The sequence below is a fragment of the Mobula birostris genome, chromosome 4, assembly GCF_030028105.1.
Source record: "Mobula birostris isolate sMobBir1 chromosome 4, sMobBir1.hap1, whole genome shotgun sequence".
In the NCBI taxonomy this organism is placed as follows: Eukaryota; Metazoa; Chordata; class Chondrichthyes; order Myliobatiformes; family Myliobatidae; genus Mobula; species Mobula birostris.
This window is the reverse complement of record NC_092373.1, coordinates 10,720,233-10,738,242: the sequence shown is the minus strand read 5'-3', so window position 1 is coordinate 10,738,242 and position 18,010 is coordinate 10,720,233. Positions and strand designations below refer to the sequence as shown.

The following is an 18,010-nucleotide window of genomic DNA, read 5'->3' as shown; positions in this document are numbered from 1 at the left end:
CATGAAAATGGTAGACGTGGTAAAGGGGATCAGCTGTTATTCACACCAAACGACAGAACGGAGAAGTAATGTGATATTAGTGACTTTGATCGTGGAAAGATTGTCACTACCAGACCGGTTGGTTTACGTAGTTCCGACACTGCTGATCTTCTGGAATTTGCACGCACAACATTCTCTGAAGGTTCCAAAGCACGGAAATTCTAGTCAGCAGCAGCTCTGTGAATGGAAACGCCTTGCTAATGAGGGAACTCAGAGAAGAATAGCACGACTAAATCAGTCTGACAAATAGACAACAGTAACTCAAATTACCACGCGTCAAAATGTTATGCAGCTGTATAGGACAATCTCCTGTATGGTGGCTACATAGGCTACAGAAACATTGATGAACTCCAAATTACTATCTATATTGTGGGAAGAGGCTCAGCACCGCGTGTGCACATGACGCAAAGAAAGTCATAAGGATCCTGCAAACCATCAATTCTTTTGTTAACAAACTCCATATCTATCTTGGTACTTGAAAAGGAACCATGTACCCAGGGACAAAATCCACCAGTGTGGCAAATGAGAATCGATATGGATACAAATATACAAACGGGAATGGCGGTGGATTGCTCACACCTTGTGGAAGCCAAACAACAACATCAACAGGCAGGCATCAAATTGGAATTCCCCAAAGAAAGAGAAACAAGGACGCCCAATAAACACATAGAGGAGAGACGGTGAGACCGCAGTTAGACGACGGGAGCATTCCCGGTCCACTTTTAAGAAGCTGGCTGACGAAGAATTAAACGGTAGGCCATTGATAGCCTATGCTGCACTGGGAGCTACTGGCCAAAGAAGAAGAAGACAACAGTATGCAGAAAATGATCTCTGAACTCGCAACACCTTGCACATTGAACTGGGTAGTCTACAGCAGCAAGATGTCACAAACGTACTCTCAGTGGCCAGTTCAGTACGTACAAGAAGTACGCAATGGTGAGACCACTGCGTATGTTCACCTTGGAACAAAAAAGATTCAAGAGAAGATCCAATAGTGCATAAGATCATCTGTAGTGTAGGCAGGGCAATAAGAATAGGGCTACCCCCAGTAGCAAATGACTCAAGTACAGACACCGGTTTACAAACTGGAATAAGGAAGGATTGCTACTGCTACTCATTTGACGTAAGACTCACAAATCAGAAAGCTGTTACTCTAAATCTCTCATTGTTTACGTAGGCATCACTAACTCCCAAGAATAAAACATATATATTCGGTACTAATTTCCTGATGCATCCGAATCTATTTAATTCATCCCAGTATGTATACGAAATCATTTGCTACACCCCCAGTTTCTATTGCTGCACGTCGTTTAGCATTTCCTCTCATCCCACTTTACCCATAATGTGCTTCTTTGTGTTTCTCTCCGGAGTGAATACGATAATAAAACACTTCGGTGCAAAAATGCAAAGCAGCAATCCAAAACTGGAGGCCAGGATGGCAAACACTTCAACCGCCACCGTGTATTTCCCAGGAGAGCTCACAGAGGCCGGAATAAAAGTGACCCAAACCGCACAAAAAATGAGCATGCTGAACGTTATACATTTTGCCTCGTTAAAGTTATCTGGCAGCTTCCGTGCAAGAAAGGCCAAGACGAAGCAAGCGCACGATAACACGGCGATATAACCCGAAGCCGAGTGGAAGGCTGCGGAAGAGCCTCTATCACATTCTAAAATTATCTTCTCCCGGTAATATTGGGTATTAATCACCGGAAAAGGAGGCTCAATGAGCAGCCAAAGTATACATATTAAACCTTGTACTGACGCCAGGAGGAAGACGCTTATCCTCTGCTGTCTTTGACCAAACCATTTCACCCTGTTACTGCTGGGATACGTTGCCCTAAATGCCGTCAACACCAGAATGGTCTTGACCAAAGCGCAAGAGATACACATGACAAACGAGACACCAAACGATGTGTGCCGTAACCTACAGGACCAGTGTGTCGGTTCGCCAATGAATGAGACCGAGCACAAGAAACAGCAGCTCAGCGCAAATAGAAGGAGGAAGCTCAGCTCGGAGTTGTTAGCTTTAACCAGAGGTGTCTCTCGAGTTGTAAAGAAGAGACCCGCCGTCAGTCCAGACAGGCATGCTCCAACCAGAGCGAGTAACACCAACACCAGGCCCAGGATTTCGGTAAAAGTCAGATACTCTATTTTCTTCGGAATGCATTGATCTCTCCGATCGTTGGACTAGTACAGGGGAGGACACTTGATGCAGTCTACGGAGTCTGAATGGGAATAAAAAGCAAATGTGGTCATCACATCGATGAGGATCACCTACCAATAATTTGTTAGGTTATTTTCTAGAACTCGACATGGATTTCCACTCACCTACAGTGTTGCTAATTTCGCCATCCGAACAGGATGCGCAATCAAAGCAACAGATTGGTTCTCCTTTCCTGGACGTTTTCCTCGTTCCAGGGGGACAAATCTCAGAACAGACTGCCCGGGGTATCTTAAAGGAAGAAACACAATCAATACTTGATCATTTGTATTTCGTAAGGGGCCGACTGTCCTCCAAGTGTGCAGGAATATTCTGTGACGACATTTAGTTCAGAAATGAATGGTACTTTGACCTTAACGCGCATATCAATACTCACCGTACATTAGGCTCATATTTACTCAATGCTCGTTCCTATTCATTGCATCTCTCAGACTTGCTATTTGATGGCGCTCGAAGTCATTGTCAGGTAAGTCGTTACAAAGACTTCCAACCAACTGCATTGACGTTCTACCTCCGGTAATTACTGAATCACTTCCAAATCATCTTATTCTTACCGATTCCGTGTTTATCCTTCTGCTCATCAAAGTTGCTGGTGAACGCAACAGGCCAGGCAGCATCTCAAGGAAGAGGTACAGTCGACGTTTCAGGCCGAGACCCTGGTGAACGCAGCAGTCCAGGCAGCATCTCCAGGAAGAGCTACATTTGACGTTTCAGGCCGAGATCCTTCGTCAGTCCTGACGAAGGGTCTCGGCCTGAAACGTCGACTGTACGTCTTCCTAGAGATGCTCCCTGGCCTGCTGCGTTCACCGGCAACTTTGATGTGTTTTGCTTGAATTTCTAGCATCTGCAGAATTCCTGTTGTTTGCGTTTATCCTTCTGCTGCTTGGATGTATCAATGGATATTTCCACTACTTAATCTCTTCCTAATCCTGTACTGCTATTGAAAACGCTATGTGATTTAGTGTAGAATAGGCCTGCAGTATTTACTTTGTTGGAATAACTATCCAGTGACCGCTACGATCCTTTACTTCCCGTTAGAATACCTACTGATTTTAAATTCAGATAATAAAATTTAAAAACATGTCTCGAACAATGACGACATCAAACTACCATTTTTCAGACTTTTTTATACGGCGATATAGCATAGAGTAAGGCTTCTGGCTTTTCGAAACGCGCTGGCCCAGCCGCCGGACAGCACCATTAAACCTAACCTAATCACGGAACAATTTACAATGGTACGTCTTCGGACTGTGATAGGAAGCCGGAGGATTTGGGGGATAACCCGCGTAGTCTACCAACTAAAACATAGAGATGCTCCTTCCAGAACACGGAAATGAACTCCGAACTTAGTATCACTCTGAGCTGTAACAGCGTCGCGCTAACGGCAATAGTACCGTGGCGGCCAATAAAGCACGATGTGTTTGCACATCAATTTGGTTTTTAATTATCCCATATTCCCTTCAGTGGATACAAAGACCAGATATGCTCCTATGTAGTCTCTCACAAGGAGAACGTGCAAAATCCACAGAAACAGCGCTGGAAGTCGGAATTGAATGTGGTTCAATGAGGCTGTGAAGCAGCAGCTCAGCGTGCTGGGACCCTCTTGTATCCATCAATCCTTTTAAGCTAATGTGACTGGGTTGAGCTGCCTGCACGTGGCTCCAAATTTCCCAATATTGCAGGGTATGAAATGGTTAAACCACACATTCCATTCGTGAACAATTAGGGAAGGGAGAGGAATGCTCTGCATTGCAAATAGACGGGTTTCAATTTTCCCACTGTCAAATCTCAACAATAATAAAAAAAATCTTCCGATATGTAAACATTCACTTTCACGGAGGTGAGTGTGGGGGTTGTGGGAAGAATGCGGAGCTGTTTTAAACTATCTTCTGTGGAGGGAATGTGGTGATACTGGGTCACAGAGCAGTCACAACACGCCGCCCATTTTCTTCATCAGATAGAAGTTGATACGATTAGTGACTGGATTAAGAAGGACTCGACATCCGTGGCTTCGGTCGGTTTAATAATGCAACGAGTAAAAAAAAATGTTATGTTCGTTATGTTATCTTATATTTATAACATGCAGCTCCAATTTCAGTAAGCAAACATACCTCACGCTTACCACTGCTCCAGACAATGTCATGTTGGTTCCAGCACAAGTTCTTCACCCGGAGATGCTGATCCATTGTAATATCCAACATCTCGAACTGCGAGGCTGCTGTTCGCATTTATTTGCCAGCTCATGATGTCATATGCGGCTGTTGGATTGCCTCTCTCATCAAAATGTACTTTTTCCCCAGTTTTGGTTGTAAAATTAATTGACCTCATGTAATGCAGAAGCTAAAAAAATCCAACAGATTGTCTTTGTAAGAGACAGGTGAGGCCTCGCCTTGACGTTTGTGAACATTTTGGGCTCCGCATATAAGAAAATATATGTTGACATTGGAGGGGGTTCAGAGGAGGATCAGAAGGATGATTCAGGGAATAAAATGATTAACATCTGGTTAATGGCCATTTAGAAGGATGAAGGGGGATGTCATTGAAATGTCTCTAATGTTGAAAGACGTACATCGAGTATATGTGGAATGGATATTTCCCATGGTGGGATAATCTAGGACAAGAGGGCATTGCCTTATGATAGAGGGATGTCCATTTAAAAAAGAGCTGAAGAGAATTTTCTTTAGCTAGAGGTTGGTGTATTTGTGGAATTTAATACCACAGACAGCTGTGGAGGCCATGTTGTTGGGTATATTTAAGGCCGAGCTTGATCGGTTCTTGAATGGACACGGCATCAAAGGTTACGTGGAGAAGGCTGGTGAGGCGAAAAAAAGGATCAGCCACAATTCAATGGCAGAGCGGACACGATGGGCCAAATGGCCTACTTTCTGCTACTTTAGCTACTATATTTTTTACTTTGCTACACATGATAATAGATTTTCCTTCTTGAACTTTTCGTCAATTAATCTGAAGTCCCCTCACCCAGCTCGTACAGATACTTGGCTCGTAGGCTGCTTTGCACACAGCCACAGTACTCTTCCGTGAGGAGGACATCTTTCTGAACAACTTGCGGCCAGGGTGTCTAAACAAACAGGTGGTTGCGTTGTTTCAATTAACGCAATCCCGATTTAAGCGAATTTTGCGGAAATTATCCGTAGGGAAGAAATAACAGAACGTACACCGCAGCCACTTGTAAAGAGCGTGTATTTACTAACTTCATCTTTGTCAACCTGTTCTTAACGGGAGATGGAATACAAAAGATAAAAATTAAAGTGGCCTTGACAATTAAACCATTTAAATGTGCGCCTTGTGGCTCTCGTATCTTCCAAAAGCTGGTTTTGACCGTTTACTCACGACGCTGTCCGGTGTCCATTGCAAATCTCTGTCACCCCGATATTTTCTCCAGAAACGTTTTCCTAATCTATCATCCTGCTTGACTGATTGAACATTCCTGAATTGAACATCACAGCCCGTTATCTTTAACAGAAACGGAAACACCATCAGCAGGACCCACTGCTTCTATAGAAAGCTATTGAATGAAATGCCCTTCACATGAGCAGTACATCTGTTAACAAAGGAGTTTATAAATCACGTTGAAACTTGATTTCAGAGGTTTCTTTCTTAGCTCCACAGAGTAACAGCACACGGAATAATAAAAATAGCAGGCCATAAGAGACCATAAAACATCGGAGCAGAATTAGCCCTTCTGACCCATCGAGTCTGCTCTGCCATTCAATCATTGCTGTTGCTTTGTTTGCTTCCAACCTCAGCCCCACTCACCCGCCATCTCTCGGTAACCTTTGATGTCGTGGCCCATCGAAGACCTATCAGTCTCCGCCATGAATACACCAAACGACCTGGCCACCATAGCTGTCTGTCATAGCAAATTCCGAACATTCACCACCCTCTGGCTGACCACATTTCTTCGCATCTCAGTTTTAAATTGATGCCCCCTCTATACTGAAGCTGTGCTCTCTTCTAGACACCCTCACCATGGGATCATCTTTCTGAACCTCGTGCGAATCCCTTGCAATAATGTGGAAAGAGAGACTCTTGAGAATACTCGTGGCGCGGTCTCACCAATACACTGTAAAGCCTTTAGTCACATTCATGCTCTTATATTTTATACCTTTAAAATGAATGCTATCTGTTCATTTGCCTTTCTCACCTCCGACTCACACTGCAAGATAACCTTTAGGGTGTTCTGCACAAGGACACTGAAGTCACTTTGTATGTTAGGTTTTTGGAATTCCTCCCCATTTCGAAAATAGAACCCATATTTATATCTTCTAGCAAAGTGCATGAACATGCAGTTTCAAGTACCGCACTTTATTTGCAACTTTCTGGCCCATTCGCCTTTCTTCCCACCCTTCGATAAAACGTGTAACGTGCGACATTTATCTCCAAACCAAAAACCGTCTTTCACACACGATTCAGTGATGATCACAGCTTCATTCCCAACAATGTGTAGTAGTGGAAAACGATCATCCACCTGATCGCTTATTGTCCGTTCTTTGAGATATAATACTTTGAGTACAGTATTCCCTACTCTTTTTGACTCTGGATCCCTATTCCATTGATAGTGATCCTGCTGGCTGCAATTTTGCCCCATCATCTGTCTACCCTTCTCGACAATCTGACTTCACGGTATCTTTGCTTTTATATCATCTCTCCTATCCGGAGTCATTTCACTCCAGTTCCTATCCCCCTGCCAAATTAGTTTAAGCCCTCCCCAACGACTCCAACAAACCTGACCGCGAGAGTATTGATCGAACCGGTTCACGTTCAACCCGTCCTTTTTTTACAGTCATGTATTCACCAGAGGAGATCCGAATGATCTCAGAATCCGAAACCCTGTCCCCTGCAGCAGCTTCTCAACTACGCCATTATCTGTGTAATCATCCTGTACGTAGCCTCATGGGCGCCTGTAACAGGCAGCTGCTTCTCAGCTTTCTGCCTGCTCTTTAACTTCTCCCTTCAGAAACTAATTGTTTTCCTCCCTATATATTTGGTACCAATATGTACCAAGAAATTTGGCTGCTTCCTTCTCCCCCTCCAAAATTTTGTGGAAGCAACCCGAGACATCCTTGATCTGGCACCTGGGAGGCAACATAGCATTCAGTCTGCCCTGTTTATGTCCATATAATCTGTTGTTTGCTCCTCTGACTACTGAGTCGCCTATTGCTACCACGCCCCTCTTCTCTCTCTTTCCCCTCTGCACCACGGACCCCTGATCAGTATCATTAACCTGGTTCTGTCGCATTCCAGTGGGAGGTCATCCTACAAAACAATATCTTAAAAGGTATACTTATTATTGAGGGAATGAAATGACCACAGATTTGCTCTGCGGTGACTGTCCATTCTTGGCTGTGACACAGCTTCCTGCAACTTATGGGGTGAAAACTTAGCTGTAACCCGATCGATGATGTCCTCACTCTCCCGTACAAGCCAATGATCATACAGCCACTGCTCCTGATTCTTAACATGGATTTCAAGTAGCTGCAGATGGATGCACATCACATAGATATAGTTCCCTGGGAGTACCAGTGTCTCCCAGGACTCTTAACAGCCGGCATGAAGAACACACAACGGTCATTTAAACGACGCATTAGGTAAAAATTGAAACTTAACAGAAACCAACGCCTAATCGTATCCTAAGTTTCCTTTGAGCCAAAGCCTGATACTCCCAATCTCACGAATGGCGCACTACCAACAATGACTGCTCCGCTTGTCCCTTCTGCACTTTTATTTATTCCTCTCTTACTGCCCCGTCGCTGATTGGATTGCTGGAATGACACTGAATGCTATCGAACCTCTCCTTTTAGACGAACGCCCCGACTTGCAAGTAACCTCCTCGCTGTGCGCTGCTGGCACCGCTGATTGAGCATCCGTAATGACCTTCGATTAAAATGGTGATTAAAATGGTCCATGCCAACCACAGCATCGTCCATGCTCAAGTGTCGCCATAACTCTGCAAGCCTTTCCGATCTATGTGCCTGTCCAAATGCCTCTTAAATATTGTAACTAAACCCGACTCTACCTCTTCTTCCTCTTTTTCTGGTAGACCATTCTGTGTAAGCAAATGCCCTCTGAGGTCTTTTCAAATGTTTGTTCTTTTATCTCACAATTGCGTTCTCTAGTGAGGTATATGACCGTCCACCTGATATGTAAGTATTAAGGTTCCATAAGCTTCTATGAATTCATTACTCATTCACTTACGCTCCAGGGCATCCATCGTCGCAACCTTTCCCTATAGCTCAGACCCTCTTGTCTCGTAACATCCTCGTAAATCTCTTTTGCGCACGATCCAGCTTGGCAATCGCTTTCTTTTCAAAGGGTGTTGAAAAATGTATACAATGTTCCAAGTTTGCATATGTACAACATAGTGTCCCTTACAGGTAATATCAGCTATTGTTTTCAATGTACGTTGAAATATACAGAAAAGGAGCTATTTATAGCAAATCAAATTAGCGAGGATTGTGCTGGTGACAAATATTATTTTCAAAATTAAGTAGACTAACCCCCTCTCAGTACTTTGAAATGTGGCAAGAAGCCTACGTGGTCATGCGGAGAGAACATAGAAACTGCTTGCATTTTGCATATTGGAATTGACCCAGAAACGGTGATTTAAAGCAATCTAGTAACCGCTACTGTACCGCACCGTCCCTCTCTTAAACTCGAAACCCCGAATGAAGAAGAACAATATGTAAACACCTGCTTCAACAACCTGTCTAGATCTGCCATTATCGGCGAAAGTGGGACTGTACCTCAAGGTGGCTCTATTCTAAAACATTTGTCAGTGCCTGCACATTCACTATATATGAAATACCCTGATTTGTGTATTAAGAAAGCACATCAGCAAAATTGAAATGCGATTTAAAATGCTGAATTGAAATGGAGACTGGTCTCTACCTGCCACGGTTGAAATGTTGAAAGGCGTGCACACGTTTTGTTTAGGAATGGACCTTTTCTTCTTTTACATGAAAACATAACGTGAAGTGCATGGGCAAAAGCGTTTACCGCTTTATATACAATGTAAGAGCTCCCGTCCATGGTCAGATCTGTGTAGGCATTCATGATTTGCTGCAAGCTCTCAGTTAAGCTACATGGCGGAAGCCGGCCAAGTGAACTTACTGCCATTCTCGCGTTTTCAAAGCTTAAATTGCACTTGAATATTGTTTCCCAGAACTCCCTAACTAACGGATTACCGGGATAAGTGGAAGGATGGACTGAGAGCAGGAAGTCCCGAAGCCCTGGAACTTCTACGGCAGGCACTGCAGTTCCGATTGCCCCGGTAAGCAAACGCCAACTGCTATGCGCAGCAACAATGGCAGATGTAATCCACCCCTCACTGCCGACCCACTGCACGCCAGTGAGGTTTTGCCGTAGAACCTCCTCAAATAAAATACGCATTTCGCCAGGTCCAGCAAAGGCCACAACGATCTTTGTAGTCGCCTCTTTCATCACTTGCACAATCTTGGTGATCTTCTCTGGGGGGTCCGTTCTGTGAAATGATTCAGAGAAGGCAATGCAAATTCCGAAATCCTCAGCAGCTTCTGCAAAGGCTCTCATCCCCGAGTTGCCATAGTCATCGTTGCTGCTAACGGCTCCGATCCAAGTCCATCCAAACATCTGAACGAGATGCGCCAGTGCCTTTGACTGATGCTCGTCACTTGGAATAGTTCGATGAAATGTTGGATATTGGTTCTTGTCGCTGAGACATACACACGTAGAAAAGTAGCTGACCTGCATTCAATCAGATAGTTGATGTGTTGGTTAAAGAGCGGCTGTGACTTTACATTCTTTATAACATAAATTAATTTGATTGCAAACGTGACAAATGGGAAAAAAAAGTAACGTACAGGCCACGTTTGATTAAACTTTTAGTTATGTGTACTGTCGGTGAACACGATAATTTTAACCAAATCTCACCAGTGGAATCTTAAAAGGTCCGGGTGTTCTTGCAACAGCGATGGAGACCGTTGACCCATCGGCTGCAACGATCCCAGGGATATTGGGAGGCCCATCACAAATTTCATCGATGTACGTCTCCTCCTGACCATTTACCATAGCCAGAGCAGCCTTCGTTGCAATCTTGGGGGAGCCGCAGTCATCGTGAATCATGTAACCCAGTGTTACATTCGGAAGGAGTCTTTCGTCCCTGTTTATTTCCTCTATTGCAAAAATCATCGTCTCTAACAGGCGGAATCTCGTTAAATCAAAACTGAAAATCAACCACAGATTGGAATCGAAAATGGAATTAGTTTATTATGGTTACATGTTCCGCGATTTTGTCAGAGAAGATTCTTCTGTTTCACTTCAAATACTCCTTTCAATATGCACTTCAAACTGTTCTGCATATTATTGGTAAATAGCAAAGATTAGTTAACATCTGAGTATCGGTAACATTTTTTTCTCTTGCGATATTGATGTCATGTTTCAACGCCAAATGAAACATTTATTTGATCAATATCTGCATTTAACTCCATACCCTAGAATCATTATGGATTAGTATGGAGACAGGGCGTTTCTCTGTCCTGGTTTATTGACGATTGCCAGCCTAACAACGTCTGGAGTTACTGCTCAGTATTTCCAGGGGCATCTCTAGCTTTATATTTCCCTCCAGCTCACACATGCGTTTGCTCGCCCCTTATCTATTATTTTTTTAAATGTTATAGGACGATAATAGGCTCACCCGGCCCAAAGAAGCAACGCCGCCCACTTACACCAATGTTGCCAATTAACCTGACCCATATGTGTTATTTCTAGAATTTTGGAGGGAAACAGATCACCCAGTGGAAACCTAGGTGTTCGCAAGGAAAATGGACTTCTTACAGACAGCAGTGGGAATTGAATCTCGATTGCTCATGGCTGTTAAACCTTACGCTATATACAATGCTAGCGTGAACCCACAGGTGCTGCAAAAAGAGAAACTCTCACACTGATGTCACTGCATCAGATGTTAGGATAAAATGTAGTGGGTCTGCATTTATAGTCAATCCTTTGTTTCGCCAGGATTGGATACGCTGTGACGTTAGCGTTTGATACAACAGGAGGAGGAGCATTAACGGTGTAAATATCAGGCCAATGAGGTAAGTAAACTTATTTCTAACAAGATTGATCAATCTGATATTTTGCTTTGCTAATACATCTCTGTTTTACAGTTACATATGCAGATACTGTTACTCTATTGTGATAAACCTGATTCACAATATTCAGCTTTTCTGGTTTGATACCGGCTTGAAGTAATTAGGTTTCGGACACCTGGTCCAATAAAACAGTCACAAAATCACTTGAATCTATTGTACAGGAGACTCATATCCCCACTAACATTCCAGAACATAAAACCTTTGGTAGCGATACCACCATGTAATGTAACTCTAATATCATCTACAAACGTTTGTAATATAAAAGGCAATTGGTTAGCAAAATTTCATCGTAATTTAATACTTGAAGCAATAAAATAGCACCATTAATCATAACCACAAAAATCATGAAAAAATGATCTAACCTTTTACAGTTGATTTCTTCTGTACCTTTCGTGAATATATTTATCGGCTGGAAACTGCTTAAGTGTACAGTAATCATTCCTCCTAATACAACATCCCAATCCTTAGATATGTTGGGGAGCTACATTGTTTCCCGAAGCCTGCAGTTAGACGCATCTGAACCCAATGTAAAAGCAAAAGCCACCCCCGCCAGAATTCGCAACATTATTTGAAACATTGCAGTGATGAAGGGTGCTACTACTGGCTGACTACTTCTGCTTACATTCAGATATCGGTGTAAAGATAATCAGAGTTTAAATAGACAAGAGGAAACACATATTAGAGAACACTGCCTGCGAGAAAGTAATCAATGTCCCAACTGAATATAAATCATTTGGTGACACTGAGATACACCCCATGTGAAAATTTTTAAGTGATTATCTAAGCAGGAAGGCAAATACTTTGTTGCTAACAGCAAACAACAAAACACATCATGGAATTACTTTGCTTAACACGATTTAGTAATATTGATTCAGGCAAATTAAAGATTCACTATGGAATTTCAAAACATCACTTAACTTTTTACTTTCATAGCACTTTTAGATCATTACACAGTCCCTTATTTACAACTTTAAGAGTTCACAATTTCATTTTAGTTATTGTACTCTCCTCATGAAACAGTTCGGGGCTCCATGTACCCAGGAAATTTTATTGGCCTGAAAACTGCACATACTTTAAATGCAAATTTGTGGAATATGTATATGATGAATATTGAGAATGAAAATTGAAAAATCACATATTTCTATTTCCTTCGTTCATTGAAGGTCAGAAATACACTAACAAAAAGTAAATCTTCCACGTCTAGTGTTCATGAACTTAGGGACCTGGTGTCTAAGGTAATACCTCCTTGAAAGTGGCTGCTCAAGTTGATAGTGTGGCTAAAAGGGTATATGGTATGTTTGCCTTTATTATTCGAAGCATTAAGTTCACATGTCTGGAAGTTACGTTGCAGCTTTATAAAACTCTAGTTAGTTTGCCTCTGGAGTATTGCGTACAACTCTGATCGCTTCATTTTTGAGTGGACGTCAACAGTTTGGAGAGGATGACGAAGAAGTTTATTAGGATGCTGCCTAGACTGGGGTTGTTTTCTATCGAGCGGTGGAGATGCAGAAAACGCTCATAGTGCTTTATAAGATTATGGGATGCATAGATAGACTAAATATCTAATACCGAGGGCTTGCATTTCAGGTGATATTTGGTAAATTCAAAGGAGAAGAAAGGGAATTTTTTTTTTTACTTAGACAGCTGGGTGTGTTTGGAACGCGCGACGTGGGGTGGTAGTAAAAGGAAACACATGAAAGTGACGAAAATGTAAAAATATGGAGATTGTGTTGGTTGCACGGATTATTTTGTTTTTCCGTTTTGTAACCAATTTAATTGTTACTGCAGAACATGGTGGGTTGAAGGGACTGTTACTGTGCTGTAATGTTCTTTGCTCTATGCGCTATGCTTATGTGTGCTGGTACATAGGGATAAATTAGTGTAATTTAGTTGATTCTTAGATTGGCACATAAATGAAAGAGAATAAATGGTACAATATGCGGGAATCAAGCGTTAGTTTCATCTCATGGGAACATCAAAGATCGGCTAACATCGTGGCCGAAGTTACTATACTGTGCTGCACTGTCCTATGTTACTTGGTGTCAAGCCAGCAGCTGTGTTTCGTTTACTTTTGGCCAGGTCTACAGAGAAATAACTGCCGAATGGTGTTTCAGCTTGTATTCTACTTTCCAGTTTCTCACTTTATCAATCGAATGGTTTCCTGCGCCAGGTTTTTGTGATCAGGGTCACATTCCCCCTGCAGTCTTCCTTCACATCTATCTACTCACGAGACCTGCTTGATACAAGTAAAACATATGGTTTCAACGTCCTTGCATCCTAGTTCCACAACTGATCAATTCTATGGGCAATCTTCTCTCTCGCGGCAGTTCAAGAAGCCACGACACTTTATTTATCCTGGACGTCATCACCTTGCTTTTCAAATTATTTAGTAACTTCAAATCATTTAGGTTACAATATATATGCCACTGTGATTTCACCTCTGAATCAGTTCTTGTATATTTGATTTCTGGGAATGACAACGGTTATTGCAAACTTCCAAATGTGGTTACTCTTGATCAACACAACATTATGGGCGTTATAGAATATAGAACACAGAGCTTAACAACAAAAAACAAGGCCTCTGGCACACAACGTCTGTGCTGTCCTCAATGCCAAATTACACTAAATCTCTTCTGATTGTACATGATAATTGTCCTTCAAACTCCAGTATACTCATTAACCTGCATAAAATGTTTCGAATGCCTCCATCACATTTGCCTCCATTACCCCTCCAGGAAGCCATTTCTAGGCATCTATCGCTCTCTCTCTGTGACCTTTTTTATATTTTCCCAAACTCACCTTGAGAGCATGCGTCTCATTTTCTTTGACAGATCTATTCGCAAAATGGTGCGCTGCCCCCATCCATTCAAAGCCTCCCTAATTTTATGATCTCTTTATCATGTTTTCTCCTTCTTAACAGTATGAAGGCACTTCCTTTTCAGTCATCACTACTGAAGCAATCATACTGCATTTGAAAGGGAGATGCATAATCCAAATGCATCAGTATCGCAATGGAATAAAGGAAATTACTGAGAAATGAAAGAAGAGCCTACCCAGGTGGATTGCAGGAGGATACTGGTGGGAATGACTGCAGAGCAGAGATAACTGAATTATCTTGGAATAGTTCACAAGGCGCAGGATAGATATGTCCCTCAAAGGAAGAAGTTCTTAAATGGCAGGGGTAGGCAACCGTGGCTGACAAAACTAATTAAGGAATGCATACAAAACAGGTAAGGGGCATATATAGTAGGAAAAATCTGTGGAGAAGTTGGATGTTTAGGGAGCTTTAAAAATGCAATCAAAGGCAAATAAAGAAAGCTATAAGAAAGGAAAAGATGAAAAAGGGCAGACCAACAAATAATTTAAAGTAGGATACGAGAAGTTTTTTTTTCTCTGTTATGTGAAGAATAAAAAGGGAGGTAGGTGTTGATACTGGTGACTGGAAAATGATGCTGGGGAGGTAGTAATAGAGGACAAAGAAATGGTAGATGATCTTAATCGACACTTTGTATCTATCTTCATTGTGGAAGACACTAGTATTGTGCCAAATGTCTGTAACTGTTAGCGAGTAGGAGTGAGTGCAATTGCTATTACAAAGGAAAAGGTGCTACGCAAATTCAAAGGTCTTAAGGTGGATTAGTCACCTGGGCCAGATGGACTACATCCCAGAGTCCTGAGGGGGGTTTCTGAGGAGTTAACGAATACATTGGTCATGCTTTTTCAAGCATTATTTGATTCTCGCATGGTTGCGCGCGACAGGAAGCTTGTATATGTCCTTCATTCTTTAAGAAGCGAGGATATCGCAAGTCTATTCTAGAGACATTCAGCCCAGTCACGACCTCGCCATCTTTGGATGCTCTGCAGAGACTCTTGAGTTGCCGCACGACATGAAGATTGCTCTGCATCTAGGAATGGTGGTGGCTAAGAAACTCATTCTTCTGACCTGGAATCCACCCAACTTCGCACACTGGCTCAAGGACATATTGTCTATTATACAAATGGAAAGACTGCGTCTGCACAAACCCAATACACAGAATATATTTGAGAGAATATGGGGACTCTTATTGGCTCAGTGTCATATTACCTCACATACATAGTGACCTTGACCTGTCTAGTCTCATGAGTGGGTGTGGTGCCTAACCGGATTCCTTTATTCATTTTACTTTACATTGCTTCCGTGATGTCACTATTGTGTCAACTCTTTTTCTGAAAGTTTATTTATGTAATCTTGTAAATTGTCTGGCAGGCTTTTTTTTTTGATTTGTTTTGTCTATGTATTGTTTTGTGCGTCTTCAATATCTTTTGCCTTTGTAAAACTGAAAATCGTAAATAAAGTATTAAAAAAAGAAGCAAGGATATCAAAAGATAGGAAATTATAGTCCAGTTAGCCTAACCTCTGTGGTTGGGAAAGTGTTGGTATCCATTATTAATGCTGAGGTTTCGAGGTACTTGGAGACTAAGGATAAAATGCAACGTTACCAAGGTTTCCTTCAAGAGGAATCTTGCCTGACAAATCCGTTGGAGTTCTTCTAGGAAGTAAAAAGCAGGGTAGACAATGGATTGGCAGTGAATGTCAGTTACTGGTATTCAAGAAGGTACTTGATAAGGCGCTACAAAGGAGGCTGCTTAACAAGATCGAATCCTATGGCGTTACAGGGAATATACTTACATGGATAACGGTATGGCTGACAGCCAGGAGGTAGCGACTGGGAATAAAGAGAGGACTTTCCTGGTTGGCTGCTCGTAACTAGTGGTTACTCAGGGGTCGGTATTTCGATCGCCACTGTTCAAATTGTTTCTCAATGATTTAAATGATGTAATTATCGGCTTTGTGGCAAACTTTGCGGATGATATGAAGATAGCGCTGAGGAAGTGACATGATTGCAGCAGGACTTACACAATTTGGAAGAAGGTCAAAAAAAAAGTGGCGGATGGAATACAGTATTGGGACATATATGATCATGTATTTGGGTAAAGGAGCAATAGTACGAACTATTATACAAATAAGGAGAAAGTTCAAACATCAGAGGTGCGAGAGTCCTCGTGCAAGACTCCCAGAAGGTTACTTTAGATGTTGGGTCTGTTGCAAAGAAAGCAAACGCAATGTGGCATTTGTTTCAAAGAGAATAGAATATAAATTCAAGTAGATAATATTCCGACTTCGCAAGACACTAGTCAGGCTCCACGGAATATTGTCAACAGATTTACAGATTTGGTCCCCATATTTCAGTAGGAATGTCTTGTCATTAGAGAGAGTCCAGTGGAGGTTCACGAGGATCATTCCGGGAAAGAAGATGTTAACATATAACAATCGTTTGGCAGCTTTCAGGCCTGTACACGCTGAAATTTTGAAGAATGCTGGTGGATCTGTTTGAAGCGTACAGAATGTATAAAGGACCGGACAGGTTGGATAAGGTGAGGATATTCCCTGTGGTGTGCTTATCTACCGTCCCGAAACAGAGGGCACGCAACATCAAAACTGAGGGGTGACCTTTTAGAACAGAAGTAAGGAGGAACTTCTTCAGCCAGTAGGTACTAAATCTGTGGAATACCCTTCGGCAGATTGCGATGGTGACCAGGCCCGTGCACATATTTAAGGCAGAAGTTGATCGTTTCCAGATTGGACAGGGTATCAAAGGATATGGCGAAAAGGCAGATGTATGGGGTTGGAAGAAATCCGGAATCACCCCTGACGTATTGGTGGAATGGACTCAATAGACTGAATGGCCTAATTATGCTGCTATGTCTTATGGTCTTGTGGTCTTACATTAGGGACTCTATGGGCATAACTGATATTGACCGCATCACAGCCGAGTTCCTGGAGAAATGCAGTGTGAACGTTACATGAGAGCAACAACCACCTCCGAAAATGCAGCATTAAACTCTGTAGCACGAATGAGATTCAATAAACCTAATAAATTTGGGAACCATTTAGCCCAGCTCCTCCGCTCCATCCACCACAAGCGGTACTTCCCCTTACACACTTAAATTGCGATAACTATATCCATGGTAGTGGTATCCTTTTCTGCAAAAGATGAAACCACCCTCAAGGTGGAGGGGCACCCCCTTACATTCCGTCTGTGTAGCCTCCAATCTGATGGGACGAATATCGATTTTTCCTTCCGGTAAAAAGAGTCACCCTCCCTCCTTCTTTTATCCGCCCCCCGTTACTTTACCTCTTCCGACCTCCCTATGAATTTTCCCCTACCCTTTCTCCTGTGGTCCACCCTCCTGTCCTGTTCGATTTCTTTTCCTCCAGACGTCGATCTTTCCCACCTACCTGGTTTCACTATCACCTTCCACCTAAAATCATTACCCATTTCCCCAGCTTTTCATTCTGGCAACATCCCCTTCTTTCTTTGTCCTGAAGAAGTTTCTCGACCCCAAACACTTCCATAAATGTTGTCTGACATACTGATTTACTCTGGCCTTGTGTGTGTGTGTTTAAGAAGTTTCTCTGTGTTCACTGCTGCAGTCTAAATTACAATGCGATTAGGCTCACCAACCTCCTCAGTGTCAGTGAACATCGGCAGCACGAGGCTCAACATCACCTTCTATGCCGCTGTTATAACCAAGATAGTAGTAATCCTTATGACAAGTGGCA

General features: G+C 42.4%; 1 pseudogene; it reads right to left on the bottom strand.

The window, feature by feature from the left end:
• Window positions 1-1,362: 1,362 nt before the first annotated feature.
• LOC140196983 (extracellular calcium-sensing receptor-like) lies at window positions 1,363-10,474 on the bottom strand (annotated as a pseudogene).
• Between the last annotated feature and the right edge of the window lie 7,536 nt (window positions 10,475-18,010).